This window comes from Danio rerio, chromosome 4, assembly GCF_052040795.2.
Source record: "Danio rerio strain M-AB ecotype USA chromosome 4, GRCz13ab, whole genome shotgun sequence".
Classification (NCBI taxonomy): domain Eukaryota; kingdom Metazoa; phylum Chordata; class Actinopteri; order Cypriniformes; family Danionidae; genus Danio; species Danio rerio.
In genome coordinates this window covers 60515001-60540323 of record NC_141024.2, presented here as the reverse complement: position 1 = coordinate 60540323, position 25323 = coordinate 60515001, and the positions used below count along the sequence as shown (strand labels likewise).

At 36.3% G+C, this 25323-nt stretch overlaps 2 protein-coding genes, 1 non-coding gene and 1 pseudogene across 4 annotated transcripts in view; 2 read left to right on the top strand and 2 right to left on the bottom strand.

Moving 5' to 3' along the window:
• LOC141381800 (uncharacterized) overlaps positions 1 to 25323 on the bottom strand; it is an 887475-nt gene that overhangs the window by 93517 nt on the left and 768635 nt on the right. The window lies entirely within an intron of this gene.
• The window catches only part of LOC137491131 (uncharacterized), a 246740-nt gene that overhangs the window by 9773 nt on the left and 211644 nt on the right, over positions 1 to 25323 (top strand). The window lies entirely within an intron of this gene.
• The window catches only part of LOC147845122 (uncharacterized), a 67079-nt pseudogene that overhangs the window by 27171 nt on the left and 14585 nt on the right, over positions 1 to 25323 (top strand). The gene's annotated exons all lie outside the window — the stretch shown is intronic.
• Positions 8955 to 9036, bottom strand: trnas-cga (transfer RNA serine (anticodon CGA)). The gene has a single exon. It is a non-coding gene; the product is annotated as a tRNA-Ser (tRNA).

The following is a 25323-nucleotide window of genomic DNA, read 5'->3' as shown; positions in this document are numbered from 1 at the left end:
GAATCACAGCACATTATGATGATGACCAATCAGAGTCACTTGAGGGTGGGCCTTTTAGAGGAACTAGGCAATATGACAGTCGTTTTCCTGTTAGCTGAGTAGCTGTGTATAATCTAAGTGAGATATATGAAAAAATAACATGATTTCCTTCAAGTGAAACATGAGCACACATTGCTTTGCATCTTATTAACACAACCAAGCCTTAAAATTACAATCTGGACCACCCCTTTAATCAGTTCACTACGAAAGTTAAAATAATTAGTCAAATTATTTTGTAACTGATTTGTTGTGTAAATCAAAATATTTCTTAAGGAGGCTAATATTACTGACCTTTGTTTATTTATTTATTTTTATTAAAAACAACTTTTATTCATGAAATAAACAATAAGAAATAGGACTTATTATGACTCCAGAATAATTATGTTTTAGCAAACACTGTAAAAGTTTTCAGAAACATTATTTTAAATGAACGGGAGAGCAAAATAAAATGACTTCAACTGTAGGCCTGTTAAAGTTTACAGGTGCAGCAATGTGCCTTGATGTACTTGAATGTTAGAAATGTGTTCTCCTACACCAGTATAACGTTACTTGTCAAATAAATGAAAAAGGAAGATTATTTTGAGTTTGTTATTAAATTATCTTTGTTTATGAAGACTGCAGAGTGATGCATGAAAACAAATGACTTCCAATAATGTTTTAAGTATTTTGTGATATATATATATTAAAATGTGCTCCTAAAAGTACGTGGCCCCTGCCCGCCCCCAACAGGTTAACAGTAAGCTAATGTAATTTCATAATGCAAATTTTAAATTCATGCTTACCAACAAATGATCAAAGGAAATGTATTAATGTAATACAATATGAATTGATGTTTACTTTAAACTGTAATTATATTGTTCTATTAAAATGATTTAAAAAAAAATAATTTGTCAAATAAAATATTTTTGAAGAGTCGTCCACCATCATTTCGTGGCTAAAAAGTGTCAACTCAGGCACCGTTTTGGCACCGGTATCGTTTTAAAAGTATCAATTTAGCACTGTTATCGAAAAACCAAACGATACCCAAACCTAGAGTTTCACTCATTCGGGGCAGCTTAAGAAACACATGGGATGGTTTCCGGTATGGTGTCGACACATGTAGCAGCATAGAAAGAGTGCTCCCATACACACTGGTATTAATCCTCCTTTTTACATCATATATGATAACCTAAACCATATTTTAATAACATGGAGCGCAATAGGCACAGCAAGGAAGGGTTTTTTTAGAAAAGGAAGGCTTTCCTCTCACATTAAGAAGTTATTTAAGACTTCAAGGTTTGGAGATCTTTTTCGTTATGTTTTTTTATGTGGTTTAAGATATTCATGTTTGTGTTTTTCATGTTCCGATCACAGTGATCTTCGCAAAAACATCTGATTATGCAAAAACAGAAATATAGAGTAATTACTTTGAATATTAATGGGTTACTAAATCCGATTAAAAGAAGCAAACCTGTGGCTAAAATTAAAAGAGAAAACCAACAGATAATCTTCTGGCAAGAGACGCATCTTTCTGATACAGAACATAGGAAATCAGAAACAATGGGATTTAGGGTTTTTTTTTTTTCCTCATATAATATTGGTCGTAAACGAGGAGTAATGACATTGATCTCAAATAAAATCAACTTCCAATAAATTTCTAAGATTACTGATAAAGAAGGGCGATATAACCTAATTAAAGAAACTATCGACCAATACAAAGTTACATTAGTTAGTATATATAGACCACCTGAAAAAGACAAAGCATTTCTCAAAAAAATATTAAAGAGCCCATATTATGGGTTTTTGAAAATTCCCCTCCATGTAGTGTGTAACACAGCTCTAAGTGAAGTGAAGTATCCAGCTAAGGCTTAAATCTGTAAGTGTACAGTGTTTAAAACGGTTGATTCATCTATAAAAGAGTCGACTCATAGTGCTTCAAACGAGTCGCCTTGATACCGATTCATTAGGTGTTTCGCCATGACGTACGAACGAAACCAAGTTATTTACGTGCACGCGCAAACCCGGGAGATTTTAAACCTGAGGCCCCGCCCTCTGACGCAGAAATCCAGATACACACACAAACACACACCCACAAACACACACACACACAAACATGCCGGTGGATTGAAGTCACACTGCAGATGGATATTGAGTCTCTACCCAAACATGAAACCTCAGCATTATAGCCAAGCAGTTAGAAACTACTGGAAACTTCTGGAAGCTACATGCTACAAAGAATACTTCATCAGCGTTTGTTAAAGGAAGGATCAGTAAAGAGTAACTTACTGATGGACGTCAGGATTTTTCTTCCTCCATTTCTCAAGTGTAAGTACGTGCGATTAAAGTTGCCTCGTTGACTCTAGCTTGCAAATGTATTTAGTTGTGATTTGTTACTTGTAACTGAGTGTACTGTATCCGGTTAACTGGCTATATTCTCTTATCGCGTGCAAAGTCACGTTAAAAACGCGACGCGTGCTGCATTAACGGAGCTCCGTGGACGAGGAGTAGTGTGTGTGTCTGTGTGTGCACGCGCTGTCGTCCGGAGGTGTGTATGTGTGTGTGTGTGTGTGTGTGTGTGTGTGTGTGTGTGTGTGTGTGCGCGCGCGCGCGCGTTGTCGTCCGGAGCAGGGTGCGTGTGTGTGTTTGTGCAATATGTGTGTGTGTGTCTGTGAAAAGAGCAGAGTGAGAAGCTAGGAGATCTCCTCAACTGCTTTTGGAGTTTTTGCTCAATAAAATAGTTAGTCGTCTGTATTTTCAAGTCCATAGTCTGTATTTACATTGACCCACTGGCAGCTAAACTCCACGCCTACACCATTTGCTGATTAGCTGTTTGGCATTTCACTCTGACTGAAGGCAGTCGACCAATCGCGACAGACTGTCATTGGTCCAATCAGCGCAGATTAGCTTCGCGCTAAGAAGGGGTTTGGGAACAAATGAATCACTGGACGATTCATACAGGAGTCGCTGGGATAATTAGGTAAAAATAAATGCAGATTATAAGACCATGAAAGTGTTTTTTGACCTTGCATGCATATTAAACTGTTGTTGGAGACCCTTACAACCAAGATATGACCCTATTTCATGTATAATATGGGCTCTTTAAGTGTTATAGCCAAGGAGACATCAGGTACGTTGTTCTGTGGGGGAGACTGCACTTCAGCCTAAATTGGACTCATCTTCTAATAAGCAAATTAGTCAAGAAACTAGACAAATAAGATATTTGATGAAATAATTAGGCTCAATAGATGTATGAAGAGACATATACCCTCTTAAAAAAAGAATATACATTCTTCTCTTCTGCCCACATGTCTCAGTCTACAATTGTTTTTTTTTTTTTTTTTTTTTTTATGTTTGGGTCAGATCAACATAAAATAAAAGACTGTAAAATTGGAACAAGGGACATCTCAGACCATGCAGGAGTATGTTTAAGAGTGTACCTGGACAATAAACCAAGTAAGACATTTTGGCGATTTAAACAATCATTTGAATGATTTAACGTGTGTAGAATATGTTAAAAAAAGAACTATTAGTATATTTAAAACATAATGATAATAATGCAGAGGTGTCACCTTGTATCGATGGGACGCAGCTAAAGCTGTTATGCGAGGTAAACTTATAATGTGGTGATCAAGAAAAAAAATGGAATTGCATAAATAATCTAAATATACAACTTGAAGATTTAGAGACTAAATATGGTAAATATCCAGATATTTTTAATAATATCAAAGAAGTTAAAGTGGAACTCAATAAAATGTTTGAGGGCGTGTCAGAATCCATACTTGCTAATTTAAGGATGGGAAAATCCGTTTTGCGCCATGTCGCTTGGTCTAAAAGGGTTGAGTTTATTTTCTTAATGAGTTATAGGTGTGTTTTGAGAATAAACCAATCAGCGACTCATCTCCCATTACCTTTAAGAGCCAGTTGCATCGCGTCATGAGCGCATTTGCTATTTACATGACGTAAAGTAAGTTCACTTTCGCTTTTGCTCTCGTGGATAGGGAAACCTTTACGCTCAGACATCAATTAGCCTATAAATAATTAATTTTGTTTGTTAAGCGCAAACATTTGTTTCAAAACTATTTCTAAATTCAGTTCTAATTTCCAGCAAACGAATAAATTAACATTGATAATCAAGTGTGTTCAAAAAACTGAGTTATTTCCAAATACACCTGCTGTGCCCCATACGACCTAAAACCTGACAGGTGGACAAATCTAAGCTTGTTTTTAATAGAACAAATATAAATATGGCTATAATAAATAATACTGCTAATAATGATAACATTATACAAAAGCAAATTAAATGAACTGAAAAAGCCTCTCGAGATGAAGAAAGTATGAAGGCAGTGGTTTTAAAATTCATGTAGGCTAGAAATTAATATGTTTTGTAATAATTTAATCATTTATATTTATATCCTATATATATATATATATATATATATATATATATATATATATATATATATATATATATATATATATATATATATTTCCTTATTATATATATTCTTAATATATTATATCTTTTTCATATGTAATGATATTTGCGTATTGCTCTGCATCTTGTGTGTAGTGTGTAAGCCAGGCGCACTTTGCGCCAAACAATAGACCAACTTTGTTCTGGTCTAAAGAACAGACTATTTACAGTTTCTCAAAATAGCAACGCACCAAAACACGCCTGCTTTTTTAGACCAGAATGCCTATAGGTGCACATACGAGCGCAAATGCATTTGCTATTTAAACAGTTTGGCACAATCAAGTGTGCCGCAAGCCTGCGTTTGAGTGAAGGTCTCGGCCGTTAGATCGCCCCCTGGGGGCTGGCTGCAGTACAAGTCATAAAGCCCGCCTCCTCCGTGTTAATGAAGGAGACTTGAGCCCAAATAAAAAAAAATTATTACACTTGCAATAAAATGTCCCGAAAGATGGTTCTGGTCGATTAAGGCACTGATTATTGTGCTGAAATAGGTGCAGATCTTCATTTTTGTAAACAGTTTGTTTTTAGCAGTAATTTAATGCTGGGCGTGTCATCGTGATTGACAGCTGTGGTTGACAGTTTCTCAAAGCAGCGCGTCTGAGCTTCGGCAGGAGACTCAAGTGTTATTATTCGATTTCTGTGTTATTTTACCATGACAAAATGAGTTCAGCAGTAAACTATAGTTTCTGACATACATGATCCTGGTGGAACACTGTTTATTCGCTAAGGTCAGGGCTTTTTTCTAACCACCCAGATAGCAAAATACACTTGGGCCAGTTCCGGCTAGATTCTCGCCTGCCGGAGACTTACCCCTCAGAGCTCAGACTGACTACCTCTGCTGGACCTACTCCGGATGCCTGGACTCACTGCCCGTCCGATTCCAGCCCGAGTCAATCGAGCCAGATGCGGCGGCCGAGCGAGCCGGCGCTGCCGCATGCGAGCCGGAATCAGCCCGCGACGCCGCGAGTAGGTTATGCGCTGCGGTCCGGAGCTGGCGCGATTGAATATATAAAACCCTCATATTTGTTAACGTTTTTCCATCCATTTGTGTTGATATGACAGCAAACGCATGCTGAGCAGTTCGGGGGGCGAGGTTGATTTTACATAAAGCGTTTGGTTGGAAGCTCGACTCATTTTCGCGGCTCCTCCTCTGGCTCCATCAGACAGTCCTTCTGCGCATGTCAAGGCTCCAATTTCAGCAGTCTTTTGCGACAGTTTGTGCCTGTCAAGCAGGCGTTTTGCCCTCAAGGCGGTCAATGGGAAAAGGGGCTGTTGCGTCGTCCATATTTTTTACAGTCATTGGGCACAATGCCTCAAAATGACCCTTGCGCCGAGGTGAAAGTAGCAAATAGCAATTGCTTTGCGTCTTGTGCCATATTGCGCCGGGTGTATGATAGGGCCCTATGCATCTATATTAGCTAAACGATTATAGGACATTCTTTCAGACCTAATAGATACTTATCAAACAGATGATAATTTATATATAAATATATGATAATATATGGCGAGCCCTTCACGTAATAGATTATATAGCTCAAAACAAGATTAGCACTCTTCTAAGTAGCCTAGACGCAGAAGAAGCATTCGATGAGTTGGGATTTTTTATATTTAGTTAAATATAACGATTTGGATTTGAGAATGACACTACATTTTTTAAATCTTTATATTAAACTCCTACAGCTAGAATTAAAATAACTGTGGAGATTTTCAGAACATATTATATTAGAGGATGTCGACAAGGGTGCCCATTAAGTCCTTCCTTATTTGCATTATTTGTTATACCATTGGCACAACTAATCAGAGATTATGCAGAAATAAGGGGAGTGAAAATTAAAGATGTAGAACATAAAATTTGTTTATATGCTGATGATGTGTTACTGTTTCTTACATACCCAGAATTTAGTTCACCTAAGGTGATGCATTCTCTTGACAAATTTGGATTACATTCAGGATATAGATTAAATTTACTTAAAACACAAACTCTTTAATGCAACTATAACCCAGATGATAAAATACACAAGGATTATGCATTTAAATGGAACATACCTTCTATCAGATATCTTGGGAGTTCAAATCTCTGCAGACCTATCAGGTATCTATAAAAATAAATGACTTTCCCATTACAGAAACTATAATAAAGGATTTGAACAGATGGCCCCTTCTATCTTTAGATCTATATAATCGAATAGAGATAATAAAGATGAATATATTACCATGCCCACTTTTTCTCTTTAAAGCTTTACCAGTGGAGAAACCAAAAAGCCAATTTGATGAATGGAAAAAACTAGTGTCTCGCTTCATTTGGAACGGAAAACATCATTAGATGTTTATTGTAAGGCAGCACAGCTTAGACACATAGTTTGTTGGTGCAATGACAAATACTGTGCAAAGTGGAAAGAATTTGAACAATTACTAATCCACTTACCTCTCCAATAATTATTAGGAGATAGAAACTTCTAACATACAGAACTGCATAAACTGAATTCCCTGACAAAGAGCTCTTTAGAAATTTGGTACAAAGAATTAAAGAATCCTAACTGTGAAAAACAATCTAAGATATTAAGAGGGGTTGAACATGATATTCAATTTAAACCAGCAAAACTAGATCTAAGATTTAAACAATGGAGTTTGTAGGCCATAACATCCTTCTGTCTCAACACTACTGATAATGAATTAGAAAGTTTTCAACAACTTTCCAATATATATAACTTAGATAAACAAGACTTTTTCCGTTACCTTCAAGTTAGACACTACTTCAATAAAAGCATAAGAGATTCTGAAGACATAAAAACAACAGTAGTGCAGGTATTTATAGATGCTTACAAAAAGAAGGTTAATAAAAAAACTAGTATCAAGACTTTATTCCTGTCTGACATTAACAAAGAAACACTCAATAATGTATACAAAACATAAATGGGAAAGGGTAGCCAAATTAATACTAACAAATGAGGAATGGTTAACTCTTTGGGAAACACAAATGATCACAATTAATTCCGATTAATGGAGGGGATTTATTTGTAGAAATGTTATCAGGTTTTTTATTTCACCTAAAATAAAATACTTTCAAACGGGAGATCAAAAAATGGTGAATGCTGGAGAAAATGTGAAATTGTATTGGCAGATCATGTCCACATATTTAGGGACTGTAATATACAAAAGATTTAAATAAAGAGATAAATGCAATAATGAGATTGAATCTGGTATGTAATTTTAAAACTATGTACCTGGGAATTTACTCTGCAGAAATACCATAAAATGATGTGTATCTTCCGAACACATACTAACAACTAGCAAAAAGGCCATTACAAAAAAAAATTGCTAAAGGAAGATCCTCCATCTGTAGGCGAAAGGTATGATATTGTTAAAGAGGTGTATGACATGGAAGTACGGACATTTAACTTGAGACAACAAGCCTATAAAATTTCTGCATACTGGGGTAAATGGTTGAGAAGAAGCTTCTTGCTTTAAGCGGGGCGTCCCCAACAGGTTTCCATCGCCTAAACAACTCAGCTACGACTACATGTACTGCCATGTCCTCATGGCTAGTACACGTGTTGTGCATCCAGATGAAACTTTCGGCAAGCGATTGCTCAAACGCAAAAGCTGTGGCTCCACAAAAAGGGTCTTATAAGTGTCCAAACGGGGACTTGAACCCTGTACCCTTAGATTGAAAGTCTGATGCTCTACTGACTGAGCCATCCAGGCTCCATGGCAATGTTGTTAAGTAGGCAAGGTTTAGATTTGTGGTCGGCGCAGACCTTTACGGTACACAAAAATTTACTGTGACGTGGGGTTTAGGCTTGTGGTTGTTGTAGATGTTGCTACAACACAACAGGATACTGTGAGGTTGGGTTAATGGTTGTTGTAGGTGTAGACATCAGTAAAACAAAATAGTTTTACTCAGTGTCATGTAGGAGACATTAAATGGATCAATAGCAACTGCAGAAGGGGTTACTGTTGTTGTGGCAATGAATGGAGACTTAACAATTGAAAAGATTCCTTCCATGCCTTAGAAGCGTGACTTGATCAGTACTTATCTACACAGCATGCTGCCATTAAAGGTTCCTCACTAGTCTTCCACACTTTAGGAAACATAAACATTCAGGACGTGCCATTAGCACAGCCTGCACTAAAAGGAGGCTGGAGATTACGGATGGCAACACAGAGTCCAACGCCAATATCACCTTGAAAAATCTGCTGTGACCCAGATTCAAACTGGAGTTGTTGTGGCCACAACGCAGAGTACTAACCATTATATGATCACGGCAAGCTATGGGACAACCACTGGACCTTCACTCTCTGTCAAATGTCTTTGAAAAAGGAGGGCCTTCAGGTCAGTTAGGTACCATGGCTGCCGATTTATTTTTGTGGCTTTTGCCTACCATCACATCCCTTTTCACAAGAAACAATGGAGTTGTTAACAATCAAGGAAGGTCGCAAATTAAAATACTGCGCACTGCCAGCACGTAGTCGGCAGGATTCGAACCTGCGCGGGGAGACCCCAATGGATTTCGAGTCCATCGCCTTAACCACTCGGCCACAACTACCTGTACTGCTATGTCCTTATGGCTAGCACACGTGTGGTATGGTGCATTCGGATGAAACTTTCGGCAAGCAATAGCTCAACCGCAAAAGCTGTGGGTCCACACAAAGGGTCTTATATGCCCAAACTGGGACTTGAACCCTGGACCCTCAGATTTAAAGTCTGATGCTCTACCAACTCAGCCATCCAGGCTCCATGGCTAAGCCTTTCAAGTAGGCAAGGTTAGGTTAGGTTAGGTTAGGTTACTTTATTTATACCCGAAGGTAGATTTGATTTGCAGTCAAGAGTCCTCATCTTACAACAGTGCCACACAAAGCAACTCACACAGTAACAACAACAAATGCGCATTAGGACATAAAACATAAACATAAAGAATAAATAAATAATCACTTTAAGTGTCCACCCCCCTCCCCCAAGTAAATATTTAAAATGATTTAAAATATACAGGTCACTGAAACATCTCTGCTTAAGTCTTATTTAAATGTCTAATGGCTGCTGGTATAAAACTATTTTTGTAACGTTTCGTTTTACAGCTTAATACTAGAAACCTACGACCGGAGGGAAGGAGCTGAAACTCTGAATGTAGGGGATGAGCAGTGTCATTTAAAATTGAATTTGTAATTCTCTTTAGCTGCCTAGTGTACACAGCTTCTAGATTGGCTAGTGACACCCCGGTCAGCTTACTGGACCACTTAACTATTTGATTTAGTGAATTTTTATTCTTGACAGAAAGATTCCCAAACCATGACACCAGAGCAAAGGATAAAACGGATTCAAGAAAGGCGTGATAAAATAGATTCATCATCTGTTTATCGATATGGAAATAATTTAACTTTCTCAAGCAAAATAGTCACTGGTGCCCCTTTTTACACACTGCTGCACAATTCTCATCAAAGGAAAGTTTAGAGTCAATAATTGTGCCAAGGTATTTATATGATTGCACACTTTAGGGTTTAGGGTTGTGGTCGGTGCAGACCTTTAGGGTACACAAAAGTTTACTGTGACGTGGGGTTTAGGCTTGTGGTAGGTGTAGATGTTGCTAAAACACAACAGGTTACTGTGAGGTTGGGTTTTTGGTTGTTGTAGGTGTAGACATCAGTACAACACAATAGTTTGGACTCCATGTCATGTAGGAGACATTAAATAGATCACTAGCAACTGCAGAAGGTCTTTCTGTTGTTTTCTATAATTTCTTTCTATTCTTTTGGTTTATTTTTTTTTCAAGTTAGTAAATTGATTTTTAATAACTTATGTCAAAGATAGAGAATAAATTGGAAATGCACAGCGATGAAGGAAGGGTGATAAACTTTAAAGAAAATCAATATGCTTTCAAAGATGGAATACTAAAAATGTTTTATTCTTGCTTATCTAAAGACGTGTTTGTTACACCCAAAGCAGAAGAGTATTGGAAAAGATTATATCCCAATATCTAAAAGAAGGAAATATGGCAAAATTTGAGAGCTTGGTGGAAAAGTCCAGTTTTAGAGAATTTTGATTACATTTTAAGATAAAACTGTTTATTTAGTGAAATGAGATTGTGTAAAATAGGTTTGGCAAATTGTCATTTTAGAATTATAAGGTTCTATCTGCATTCTGAATGATTTTGTGATATTGAGCTTAAAAGTTTTTGCATTCCATATATCAAACAATATGTGTGTAGCATTTCTCTTTCATACATTGATCATTTGCATTTAGAGAACCCTTAAGGTCTCTGTCATGTCAGTTACTTTGCACTTGCGAATTGAAGTAAAAAACATTAGAAGTCATTTTCCGCTTGGAATTATGAGGTTCTATCTGCCAGATCATTCATTGAAGCTTTACTTTTCAAGAAATACAATCAAAAAATGTATAAGTTGGTGTTGTAACAATATGTTGATACTTGAGAAAGTTAAATTTTGGTTTCTATAACATTTATTTCATGTTTTAGGATGAATATTTTTCTTGTTTAAATTGAGCTTACAAAGCTGGGCTAAATATTTTTTTCCAGTGCAGATGTTAGTTTTATCTAATTAATATGTTAATATTTATGACATTTTATGCTTTATATGAATTACTGAATTGTATTTATTGAATTATATGGCCTGTGAATTAAATTAAGTTTTTGCCCTTCAAGGCTTAATATTAAATTGAAAGACTTTAAAAGAAACAGACGATGACCAGATGAGTTTAATAAACTCTGAAAAGTGTTTCACTGACTACATGTAAACAAATAAATATATTTCACATTTAATATAGACATTTTTTAATATTGATATCTTTTTCAACAATATAAAATCTAACATTTCATTTCAATTTTGGTGACGCGTGCTTCCGTGGAAGGTGTTTTACTCGCACCCTCTTACCGTTTTGAAGGATGTTGTTGCAAAATTTAACGTCATCTTTACCGAAAATAGCAGCAAATACATACAGAAATGCCATAGTCCAGCCCCCATCAGGAAAGTGAGTACATACATGACGAGGTGGCCGAGTCCATCGAATCCCATTCTTGTCGTCATTCATATGGCAAAACTGAAAGTCATCTTACCGAAAAAATAGTTGCAGAAACATACATATACAAATATGTGCCACAGTCCAGCCTCCACCAGACAAGCAAGGAAAATATGTGACGAGGTGGCCGAGTGGTTAAGGCGATGGACTGCTGATCCATTGTGCTCTGCACGCTTGTGTTCGAATCCCATCCTTGTCGCTCGTGTGTTCTGGCATTTGATAGAGCCTGGTGCTTCCTTGGAATTTTTTTTACTCACACCCTCTTAGCGTTTTGAAGGATGTTGTTGCAAAATTTAATGTCACCTTTTCTGAAAATAGCTGCAAATGCATACATAAATGCCATAGTCCAGGACTTCCGGTAGGTAGAGCCATAGGATGGCAGCATAGAACGTACTCTTCCGGTCAATGTGTTCAAAAAGCCCTTATACTTTTACCAATTCAAGTGAGCTTTGCGCTAGACGACTTCAAAATAAATGGGGCAAAACCTAAAAAGGGGAATTCAAAGTCAAAAATAACCGAGGAGGAAAAGGAGACGAGGAATGATAACGACAAGTTAGGCCTACCTGAGAAAGAACATGGAGCCGAAACTTTGCGAGCAGTGAGAGCACTCAGCAGAGATATCTCCGAACTGAAGACAGATTTAAAAAAAGAATTTAGCCAATTCAAAGAAGAGTTCAAAAAGGATATGAAAACAGAAGTGGACAAGCTGAAAAGCGACATAAACCAGAAGCTTGAAGGCATCTCCGAAGATATTCAGTCACATGGCACAAGACTGAATGAAGCAGAGGAGCGAACAACTGAACTCGAGTCGGCAAACCTTGAACTAAAGGATGCCTTACTGCACACCTTGAAAGAGCAAAAAATGATGCAGAATAAGGTCACAGATTAGAGGGCTGATCGGGACAAAATAATACCCAAATATACGGTATTAAGGAAGGAGCAGAAGGGATGTCCATGATTAATTTTATCACGTCTTTGCTAAAAACTGAGCTCTCACTGGACTCCTATTTAGACCTGCAGGTACAGAGAGCGCACAGATCTCTCGGTCCTAGACCTCAAAATAATAATACTTCAAGATCGATTATAGTCAATTTCCTGCAGTACAGCACGAGATCTTGCGAGCTGCCTGGGCAAAAGAACCACAACATGATGGCAAGCAGATTTTCTTTGCACACGATTTCCCCATGGAGAATAATGCAAAACTGAAGAAATATAAAGAAGTGAAAAAAGTCCTCAAGAAGAACAAAATCCGATTTCAGACGCCCTACCAAGCCAAGATGCGAATACACTGGGAGACAGGACCACAACTTTACGAAAGCGCGGCTGAAGCTACGAAAGACTTGAAAAAGAGAGGATATACGGTGGATCTGACGATGACACAGCAGGTATCCCAAGACCCCCGGTGTCGATGGGAAGAAAGACTGACACGCTGTACCCAGTGACTAAGAGCTGGACAGATTGCTCCTGATCGTGTTCAGGAAAGGTTGAAGAGCTTTCAGAGACAAACACCGAATGAAGATTAACTGTTGAGAAACACCGCTGACTGTTAACGTTAAAGAGGTATGCGGAAGCACTGTTATGATACACAACTTACAAATAATGCTATTTCAAACTACTTTATTAGTGCAAACTGCCTTCGGCTGAAATACTTGAACTCTAACCATTCTACAATTTGTTTGAATATGTGTTCTTCTCGATAGAGTCATTTAAAAGGTAAAAACTACATCATTCTGGACTGAATATGTTTCATTTTGTATTTGAACAATCCTCATGATTCCTAGTTGGTTGGAATCCTCGAGTGGCTATAGAAATCATTTTGTTTAAAATAATATTTACTTAAGTGAATAATCTGAGTTAAAAAGAAAAAAGACCGGGCACAAGTGATTAGATTGGTATGTTAGAAGAAAATTTTTCTTATCTAAATGAGGGACCCCTGCAAGTGGCAGGAATAAATGCCTCTCCCCAGGACTGGAGCTGGGTTTTGCTGGGTCAAACATGGCCCACAACTTTGGAAGCCAATGTTCTTTGTTTTTTTGTTTAGTTTTATTATCATTTTTGTTAGTTCTAAAGGTTGTCAACTTAACTTTCCGAAATTACCATGCAGAGATATGTAAAATAAAATAAAATAAAATTGCATCTTTAAATGTAAATGGGTTAAATAATCCAATTAAGAGGAGTAAGGTTATGGCCAAAATGAAACGTTAAAAAAAAAAAACAAATCATATACTTGCAAGAAACACACCTTTCCCCATCTGAACATGATAAACTTTAAAAATTTGGATATACACAAACTTTTTATAGTTCTTTTTGGAAAAATAATAAAAGGGGAGTTTCAACATCAATACATAATTTTGAGTTGCTAAAAGAGATATCAGATGAAGAAGGCAGATATATTTTGCTTCAGGGAAAACAAAATGAACAATTAATCACTTTAGTAAATGTATATGCACCCCCTGGCAGTAAAACGCTGTTCAATACAATTATCAACCTTTTGGCTATGGAGACTAAGGGAATAACAATATGTGGAGGTGATTTCAGTATAGATCTTAACCAACAAAAGGACACTTCCAATAATAAAAGAATTAAAACGACTCAGTTAAGAAGTTTAGAATTCATTAAAAGAGTTGAAGTATTAGATGTTTAGAGAGATCTTCACCCCTCAAAACGAGAATACTCCCATTATTCTTCACCCCATGCAGTTTACAGTGGAATTGAATATTTTTTTATGTTTAGCAGGGACAGACACAGGGTAAAAGAATGTGAAATGAAAGCAGCCGATGTATCAGATCATGCAACATTGTACCTCACTTTAAATTTGAATGACAGAAAAGCTGATAAAATATGGAGGCTAAATACAAGTATACTAGGGAAAACAGAAGTAGTGGAGAATAATGTAGAGAATAGAGAATAGTAGAGAATAATGATAATGGGGAAGTTAGTCCTATAATCTTATAGGAAGTTAGTCCTATAATCTTATGGGATGCAGCTAAAGCTATATTACAAGGCAATATCATTTCTATTACAGCAACCCTTAAGAAGATAAAAGAACTTCAATTTAGGATTCTTAAAGATAATTAAAAGCAATTAACAACATGCAACTAGTAAAGATACCCAGATTTTGAAACAGATCAAAAATATAAAAAATAAAATAGATGAGATGTATAGAGAAGACATAGAGAAAAAAATAAAAATTCCTAAGGCAAGCCTTTTATGAATCGGGACCAAAAGCAACAAAAAGGCTAGCATGGAAACTTAAAAAACAACAACAAAAGGTTTCAATTCATAAGATAAAAAGACCCCAACTCAGAAAAAAAATTGTATAGTCTGGATAAAATTAAAGAGGCATTTGAAACCTATTATAAATCTTTATACTCACAACAGACACAGGTAAATAATACATCAATTAAAGCTTTTTTTTTTGGATTCTCTTGATCTTCCCTGTATTGGATGGGAACAAAATAGTCTCCTAACAAAAGAAATTACAGAGGATAAATTAGATAAAGCTATAAATAATCTTAAAAATAATTAAACACTCGGCAATGATGGTCTACCTTCTGAATGGTTCAAAACATTTATAAAAGAGATCTCACATCTTCTTATATCATCATTTAATTGGACACTTAAAGAGGCAGAAATTCCCCCTTCTTGGAGGGAAGCAATTATCTCAGTCATACCTAAAGAGGGGAAGGATAAAACTGTAGTTGTAGTTCATGTAGACCTGTGTCTGTTTTAAATGTAGACTATAAATTATTTGCCTCTATTTTAGCCAAGAGACTTGAAACATTTTTACCTGATTTGATAGACGATCAAGCAGGGTTTATTAGAGGATGGCGGACTCAAGATAATATAAGAGGGACACTTCATGCAATACGACAAATTAAAAAAGATCACATTGAAGCAATTTTAGTTAGCCTAGATGCAGAGAAAGCTTTTGACTGTGTAAATTGGGAATATTTATTTAATGTTTAATATAGATTTGGATTTACAGAAAATACAGTTAGAAGCTTTCAATGTTTATACTCAAACCCAGAGGCTAAGATAAAAATAAACGATTGTCTTTCAAAAAAGATAAAACTAGAAAAAAGAACCTAGACAGGGTTGTCCCCTCTCTCCCCTGATGTTTGCCATGTACATTGAACCTCTAGCCCAGGCAATTAGAGAAGAAAAATCAATTGGGGGGATTAACATTAATAAGGTAGACCATAAAATTGCTCTATATGCGGATGATGTGCTACTATATCTCTCCAATCCAGATGAATCACTTTCTAGTCTGCTTCTTGTTCTTAAAAGGTTTGGAGAACTCTCTGGGTACAAATTAAATATACAAAAAACTGGCCACAACCCAAACAATAAACTTCAACATAAATTAAATATGAATTGGAAACTAAACTCCCTTAAATACTTAGGTGTATGGTTAACACAAGATGCAGCTGACCTATATAGTCACCGATTCTGTCCCAGTCATTCCCCTCGCTGGCCAGCAGAGGTCACCTTCACCGGACTTCTAACCATGACGTCATGCACAAACACTGATTGCCACACACCTGCAGCACATCACACTGATGAACCAAACTCACTCATATAAGCAGCTCACACACTCAGTCTTGTGCAAAAATTGGTGAGAGATGGATTTATGTAAAAGCAAACTGGGAAGAATTTATGTCAGTTAGTGAAGAAGGGTTAAAAACACTGGATAAAATGGCGATATCTGACAATGATGAAATAAACAACAGAATAGTAGCAGTAATTATGGAGGCAGCTGAACAATATATTCCAAAGAGTAAAGGGGGAAGGGAGAGGAAGATAGTGCCTTGGTGGAATGAGAAATGCAGAGAAGTCATACAAAAGAAAAAGGAAGGCATTTAAAAAATGAGAAATTCACATAACTTTCAAAGTTTAATAGAATATAAAGCTGTTCAAGCAGAAGTTAGGAGAGTATTAAGGAAAAAAAAAGGATACTGAAAGGGAATTTTGTAACAAAATAGGAAGAACTACACCAGTAGAGGAAATCAGGAATATGATTAAAAAAATGAGAGGAATTAGAAAAAATGTGGAAATTCCTGTGCTCAAAGGAGGAAACGTGATGGTGGTGAATGACAGAGAAAAGGCTATGATGCTAAGAGAAGCATTCACAAAAGTAAACTCCTCTACAAATTTGTGTGAGAATAGAGAAAGGATCAGTGAGGTGATCTCAAGTAATCCTATGATAAGGCAATGGAAAGAAGAAACGGGCAGTGTTTTGGATGTTCCGTTAGAAATGGCAGAACTAAAAAGAGTTATAAACAGAGTAAAAGAATCTTCCCCTGGTTTAGATAAAGTTACACTATGATTTAAACATTTAACTGACAAGGCTTTGAATATTATGTTAGATTTTTGCAACAAGGTATGGAGAGAAGGAATTTTGCCAAAGAGTTGGAAAGAAGCTTTAATAATTCCAACTAAGAAACCAGGAAAAGATTATAGTAATCCAAACAGCTACAGACCAAAAGCACTTACATCTCATTTAGGTAAAATAATGGAAAAAATCATAACTGGCATAACTAATGTATCATTTGGAAAAGGGTAATAAATTATCACCAAATCAGAGTGGCTTTAGGGGGGAAGAGGGTCTATGGATCCAGTGGTATGTTTGAAGACTGATACAAGAAATGCATTAATGAATAAAGAATCAGTGGGAGCAGTATTTTTGGATATTGAAAACGGCTATGATATGGCATGGCATGCTGGATCGTTAATAAAACTGGATAAAATGGGAGTAGAAGGGAGAATGTTTAATTGGGTTAAAGATTTTTTTGCAAGAGAGATCAATTAAGGTAAAAGTAGGAGAATTTATAACACCAAAACAATTGACAGAGAATGGTCCTTAATGGTGCGTGTGGAACTGAAAGATATTTTGCCACTTTTTATCTGAAATCTCTATTTCCGCGCTTTACTATCTCACTCTGTTTGTTACATGTTCTATGGACTCGTATAGTCTATCTCCACGTGGTTTACCTTTGTTCTATGTTTAATGTATGTTCGTGCGTTTGTTTGTTATCCGTCTGACTAGTCTAAAAATCCCATTATAATCAAACGAATTGTATTGTTTGCCTCACAGAAAAAGTCACTGAAAGACATTCCCCTGCCTAGCTGTTATAAATTGATTAAAACTTCTGAATGATTAATCTACTTTACAAGAAGTAGTAATAATTCCCTTTTCTAAATAAATAGATAATTACCGTGTCCGCTTGGAAGAGCGGCGGCTCTGGTTATGTTTGTTTGGTCAAGTTAACAATAAATTAATCCAGAATGTTAATAATTAATATTAATTCGTTATTGTTGATAATTAATATTCATAATCTGAGATTCCGCTCAGTTGAGCGGGCAGGATCATATACAATCATATGTTTGTTTGACCAAATTGACCGAAGCTTAAGCCGGAATATTAATAATTAAGAAAAAAAACGTTATTGTTGATTTATTAATATTCATAGAATGAGCTAATTTCTGTTATATACCTGTATCATTTCCATCCATCCGTCTATCTATCTTTTTACATGTGTGTGTGTGTGTGTACATTGTGTCCTCAATATCAATAAGTATACTAACTATGGGTTATTTCTCACTGTCCTATAAGGGTGGAGTGACAGGAGAAATCAGCATTTCAGGTCGATAATGAAGTCAGATAAGCTGCATAGTTTGAGTGAAAGGTTATTTATACTCTGGATGACATGATAATCCAGCTCATCTAAAATAACATCAAATTGTTTCAGGGGAAGCTGACCTTTTTTTTTCTTTTTTTACTTTTACCTGTCAAGATGACTACAGATTTGAACAAAACTCTCACACAACTTTTTTTATGTTTAAAATTGTGTCAGTTTTACACGTTTTAAAAAAAATGTATCTTTATGCTGCAGCGGAAATGTCTTAATGTATTTTTTTGTATTTTTGTTATATTTCTGCTATTTGAAACAAATGCATTTTGCAATGAGCATCACCGGGGGTCTGACAGAAGTTGCCTGCCTGATTTTTGTTAGAAGGCGGAGGTGGTACATTTGATGAAGGTAACCATCACATAATTCTGCACCATAAAAGCTGCATATTTACATTAGTGCAGTGCAATTATTTAAAGTTTTTTTAAGTTTACATTAGTGCAGAGCAAATGTTTGCTCAAATTGTTCTGTTATTTATGTTTACAATAATGCATTGAAAATTAATGTTTATTATATTGACAACTTTATATTGCTGCAGTCAACAACATAGAAATTATGTTCAGTTTGTGTTTATATATTTTTTTTACATGATTAAATTTAGCTTCATAATCTACTCTTTAATCTTTAGTTTAAGCTTTTACTAATGGGCAGAAGGCAAGCCATTGTGTAAATCAGGTTGATGCTTGCTGTAACAGAAAGAGATGATGACTGTCCAGATGACATGCTCAGTGTGGACCCTCAGCCTTGTGATGGATGGCATCTCCCTCACAGGTGCTTTTACTCTGGGCACGTTGCTCTAGATGTTGTAGGATGTAGATGTATAAGTCAGATAGAAATGCATTAGGTTTTGCATATAAATATTTGTGCTTAACACATTTGTTTTAGTTTGTTATTTGCCTCTTACATGACACTAGAATGTTTGGTGTGTGCGCGCACGTGTGAGAGAGAGAGAGAGAACAGCATGCAAATGTAAAAACAAATCTAAACTACACTTTTATAAAAAAAATGTTCTCAAGTGTTACTCTTGCAGGTTTTTTTCACAAAAGTTTAGATTTTTTTTTTACTATGTATTGCTCAAAACTGTGTTTTATTCCAGGGGGACTCCAGTTCTTCGGCCTCACGCCTTTGCAAACACCTTGTTGGATTATTTTCAGCGCATTAATCTTAATGTTGGTCCTGTCTGAAAGAGATGTAAGGTGTTTTATTTTCAGTATCATGCAATCTGACTTCTTTTGGAAATCTTACACAGGGCTTACTCACCTTTTATGTTCAGCTCCGTCACCATTAAGCAAAAAATGGCTTGTTGCCTTTCATCAAGCTTTTCCCTGCAATTAGTTTTTTGGGGCCAAAATTTCTGCAGGAGATAGTCCAGCTCCTCTTCATCCCGCTTTCTTTTGGCATCTGGCATTGGCAAAGCAGGTGCCTGCGAGACTATGTTGTCACTGTCCTTGTCGCTCTCTTTATAACTGTCGTCGGTGGCGATTTCATCGTTGACACTGTTGTCGGTGTCATCGTTGGCGCTGTCGTCGTTGGAGCTATCATCGTTGGGTCTGTCGCCGCTGTCATTGGGTCTTTTGTCGGGTCTTTTGTTGCCGGGTCTTTTTCGTTTTTGCTGTCATCGTTGGCGCTTTCGGTTGCACTTTTGTTGGCGCTGTCGTCTTTGGAATTCTGTGTCCAAGGATTGTGCAGGGTGAAGTGCCGATCAGGGTGCCTAGTGGAAGGAGAGAACTCAGCGTGTAGCCTGCTGTCATCGTGCTTGTTGTCTGTGAGGACGGCGTCTGTTAAATACTCTCCTCCCAAGGAGCAGCAGCTGCCCGTGATGAGGTGTGATCTCAGTGAGGGAGTCGTTTCCATGACGACGCTGCTAACCACACTGGCAGGTCTGCCACAATATATATATATATATATATATATATATATATATATATATATATATATATATATATATATATATATATATATATATATATATATGATATATGATATATGAGCAATTCCAGTGTTATGGATGTGCCATTTGTAGTTAAAACTCAAAATATAAAATGACAGATGAAGTATATGTTAACACTATATTGAAACATTTTTCAGGATGAAAATAACCACAGAGTTGTGGGAGCAGAAAAAATATCAATTAGGAAACATTTTTTATATTTAAAATTCGAAAAATAAACATGCGTTATGGATGTGACGAAACAGTCTGCAAGTTTAAAGTATACAAGTATAAAGTATACATTTTTTTTCAGTAAAGAAAAGTCTTTTGAGGTCTAACCATAGAGGACATTAATGCAACAATCAAAGGGTGTGTGACTGTCACCTTACTGCGGTTGCAAAAATACCAGCGTGTTCCCTATACACTGGTTACAGGCCTGTATTAGTAATTCAGCGGCCCCTGGGCACAATGTCTTGTAGCCGCACCCCATAGTTGAATAAAAAAATAAGATTAATATAATATTTGTTAAAAAAATGTATCTGTAATGTATTGCCCCCATTTTTTTAAACAAATGATATACAGTACATATATTTCTAGTCTACAAAGATTTAAAAAAAATTTTTAAAGCATTTAAAGCACACTAAAAAAAAATACTAATACAACTAGGGGAAATTAATGGATTTTAATATGCTTGTTCAAGTTCACTGAAGCAGTACTAACATTTATTTTTAAGGGTATTTATACTGTATGACTTCTACAAACTTATAATGCACATGATTTGGAAAACACCTCTCCAATCCAGTTCGAGGAATATGAGTCCTCCATAATACACACACTTATTAATGATTCCTACTTGTCTTTCGCGTGATTTCTACTTCTCTTACTTGTGATGAGGAGCAGGCAAACTCTAAGTGCGGACGGACCCCTGTGCCCATAATGCCCATTGCTTAATCTGGCCCTGATTGTTTAAAGTACCAATTAGTCATTAGGTGGTCATTTCACCGAAGCAGAATGATTCAGCAACCGTTTGATTGACAGCACGTCGAAAGATGTTGCGAAAATTGTAGAATGTTAACTATAACAGTGAAAGAACTATTTAAATAACAATAGTCTGTGTTACTTTGATCCGTCGAAGATAAAGTTGGACGTCGAATAACAGTAGGATTGACAGCATGTCATCACAAGCAAAAGAGGTGTGGCTTTCATTTTATGCCAAGTAATGGTTTATTAACTATCAATAGCATTTTCTAACCGATGATTTAACTCCTTAAAGCAAAGAACAAGTGCACTTCACTTACGACTGAAGGAGAAGACTGAGCAGAGTTGAGCCAGTGTATAGATCAAGACCGTTATTGAGCATTTATTTTAGAAACTGCACCTCTATGAAACGGCAAGTGACATTAAAGGTGGGTGATAAAAAGACATTTGCTGGCCTCTAGTGGACAACGTTTGAAACGTTCCGACCTAACCGCCAGACTGCTTTTACTAATTCTAATTTTAATTGTACATATATATATATATATATATATATATATATATATATATATATATATATATATATATATATAAATTTTTTTATTTTTTTTATTTTTTTTTTTTTAACTTGGGCATGCATTTTTACAACGTATGAGCATCTTGGCTTTCCATCAAGCATTTTTTTTTTATTTATATTCTGAGATGCGCATAACAATTGATGGAGACATAGCGACATTTTCCAGAATGTAAAAACTCAATACAACAAAGAATTGTCTTAAACGTTTATTTCAACGTTAAAGTTTTTTGTTTTTGCATGTAGAATTATATTTCAACAAAGATTAAACACTTGTACCTAAAAATTAAGCACTAGTAACATGAAAATAGACATGTGTACAGGTTATAGATAAATGCCAAAACAGCTTGCCATGCACACCTTGTCAACAAAGACGCAAAGAGGAGAGGAGGGGAAAAAAAAAAAAAAGGAGTCCATCAGGATTTCCTCCATTGCCTGAATTTTATTCCGGGGAACACTTTTGTCTGGGTCCTGAAAAGGATAAAAATGCAATTAGAGAAAAAGTGACTCAAAACAAAACAAAAGTAATTAATATATGGTCTTCAGTTTGATTCATTGTTTTACAGTTGTACACACATTTTTTGCTTAAGTTTAGTTCATGGCTGAAAATCTGAAATTGTAAAAATAAGTTATGACTGTACAGTCTAAAAAATACGTTGCTCACATACATGGCCTTTCTAAAGACTCAAGCTTAAAAGTCAAACATGTCCATCAACCATGTGTTCACATAGAAAACAACGGTAAACCCGTGTGGTAGAGTGGAAAAATGCAGTCGGTGAGGACAGACCCTTACTCACTAATGGCCATATTGACATGGGAATAGAATTGAATTGGAAGATCATTGCAATGTACTTTATACTATTCCTACTGTTAGTTATATTTCCAAAAGTTACTTTAGATTTAGCAGCATTCCTAGTTTTAAAAGGTTTGTGGACAAAATCTTAGCCGTTCTCTGGCAATAATACATAGGATTTCAGGATTGACTCTGTCTTACCTTGTGTTACATTGTATTCTGTGACTTTCCATAACATATAGTGAAACTACTTGTTTGCAGTTCACCCATGTTTGCTGCAAAGGCTCCCCTTGTTCCATACTGTCTTCCTAAAATGTAATTCACAACAACACTAAGGGAAAATTTACATATAACCCACAACAAAAAGTTATTGACATTACCTACCTTTTGATGATCACCATTCAGAGGAAGGTTACATTGCAGAGGAACAATGTACGCCACAGCTTTGTTCAAACAGCTTCTGTTCTTGAGAAAGTTTACTGAATAACCATCTGGTGGCATAATAATATCAATGAGTTGCTTGCTCCTGCAGCAACACATTATTTTAAAGCCTCCAGAATGTTTAAGAGAAGGGAAGCATCTGCAGCAATATCTATGAATTTCTGTTGTGTGCAATGCACATCAAAAAAACCTCACTTTTTTTCCCCCAAGTCCACTTGCCTGGAGGCACATGCTTTCTTCCACACTTGGAATTTCTGCTGTGTTTACTAGAGCACAGCAAAAAAAGGTGTGCTCCCATGACTGGGTTGGATTCAATTTTTTTGGAGTCTTTACTATATGGCTCAAACGGCTTGCTCAAAGAACGGCTTGCTGAAAACTGATGCAGGGAGGTGAAGGGTAGCTGAACAGTTGGAGTGACAGTTGTTGGAGCGACACTGTAAAACATTGCTGTTAAAAACGGTCAGATTCTATGGTAAAATAATGTTTTTTCACTAAAACAGTAGTATTCTGTTAAAAACAGTGCATTCTGGGTAACATTTCTGTTTTCGAGAAAGTAACCAACTGCAGAAAACTGTGAGCGAACAGAGTTTAGATTCGACATTTTGAAGTCTGTGTTTGAAATCACACTTTGTGCCCTTGTTCACTATTCCATCAACTAGTTCACCAATATAGTTCACCTGACAGTTAATGAACACTAATGAGTGAATTCAGACACTGATGAACACCTGCTGTTAATAATCACAATCACTGAAGAAAAGAAACAAGAAACACAAACAGTGACTTGAGTTACAACATTAAATAAAATCAAATAAAACAGCTTCAGTCTCAGCAGAGGATCCTTAAACGACTCCACAAACAACAGCAGACACACTTATTACTGACTGCTTGGACTTCCATAATCTGATTAAGATCCAACAGAAAGGTGGTTTTAGGTGTTTTTTGTGTCACCGTAATGGAGTGAGGGGCTGATTTTGTTGGGCTCTTTGGTCCGTAAAATGCTTTGCAGTGCTTTGTTCAATTCACACCGTCATATTTTTTAAGATGCAAGTATTCCGCTTAGTGACATTTAAAGGCTTTACTAGGTCAATTAGGGTAAAGTTGGGGAAATGTTGGCAATAAATATAATGGGTGAAAGATGCGGGAATTAAGGAAAGTTTAGTTGGCTCATATTGTAATTCTGCTCTTTTAGTATTGAAACAAAACACTCAGACTGTAGTCAAGATTTAGTTATTGAAATATTACAAGAGTTGTATAAATTAAAAGGAGAAAAAGTAAAGGTATTGTTCATGTGGGTACCGGTGTTACACCAAATTCTGTGACTATTGTTTTCTGTAACCCTAGTAGGCGCTGTTCTCACAGTTGGCTTGAAAACGCTCCCTTATTCGGGATTGGACACGCAAACAGCGTACATGCCATCACGTGAACGCACTAGGCTCCCGTGAACACTATATCAGCGTGCATCATTCTCCGTTCAATATATTTTTCTTGCCTTTGATATAAAGATGTTAAATTCATATCTATTTTCCAGCCCATCCAAGAACCATTTTACTATAATATGAGCAGTACAGCACGTTTTTACCTTAATTTTTTATGATTTAAAATAAATAAATCAGTATGTTTTTGCCTTCTTTTTCCCCGATAAGCAGTTACGTAGATTACGGTTGATCCTCTCAAATGTTTCCTGAAATAGGTTTATACAATTTCTTAATTGTTTTTTAAATTTAAAAGAAAATATTGTGAAATGTTGTGAATGTGTGTGAAATGCTGATTAGACAATGTAGGCACACAAATTAAAACAAAGTCCATACTTTAAATTTTCAATAAAATGTTTTTATTTATTTATTTATTTGTGTATATTTAAAAAAGGTTCAATTCAAGATAACATTTAAGTGACCAAAACTTGAACTATTAACAGACAGAGTATGGGATTAACATGCTGCACTGTTGTACGGCTTTGTGGGGTCAGGGTCACACGTGTCACACTGAATCTGTAATGAAGAAATTATACATGTTATTTCTCCCAGAGCACTGAGATTGACCATCTTATTTTAAAAGGTCCTTACCCAAGAACAAGGTGGTGGTTTTCGGTGCATTTCCCCTTTCTTTCCTTGGTCTTCCACTTCTATATTATTTTCCCCACAATAGAGTCACAGCTCACTAAGGTCATCTATTGAACCAAAAGATAGAATTAAGTTCAACTATATGGAAGGTTAATTAAGTCTTAGGGTGCTATGACACCTACACTTTTGTTTTGGAACGTGTCTCGTTTGCCCAGTTAGCGCGGTTCATTTGGCATATGTGAAGAGGGCAATCGCGCTCTGTTCCGCGCCAAAGTAATCACTCAGAGGTCGCTTGAATGAGGTGGTCTCGGCTCGATTGAAACGAACCCTGGAGTGGTT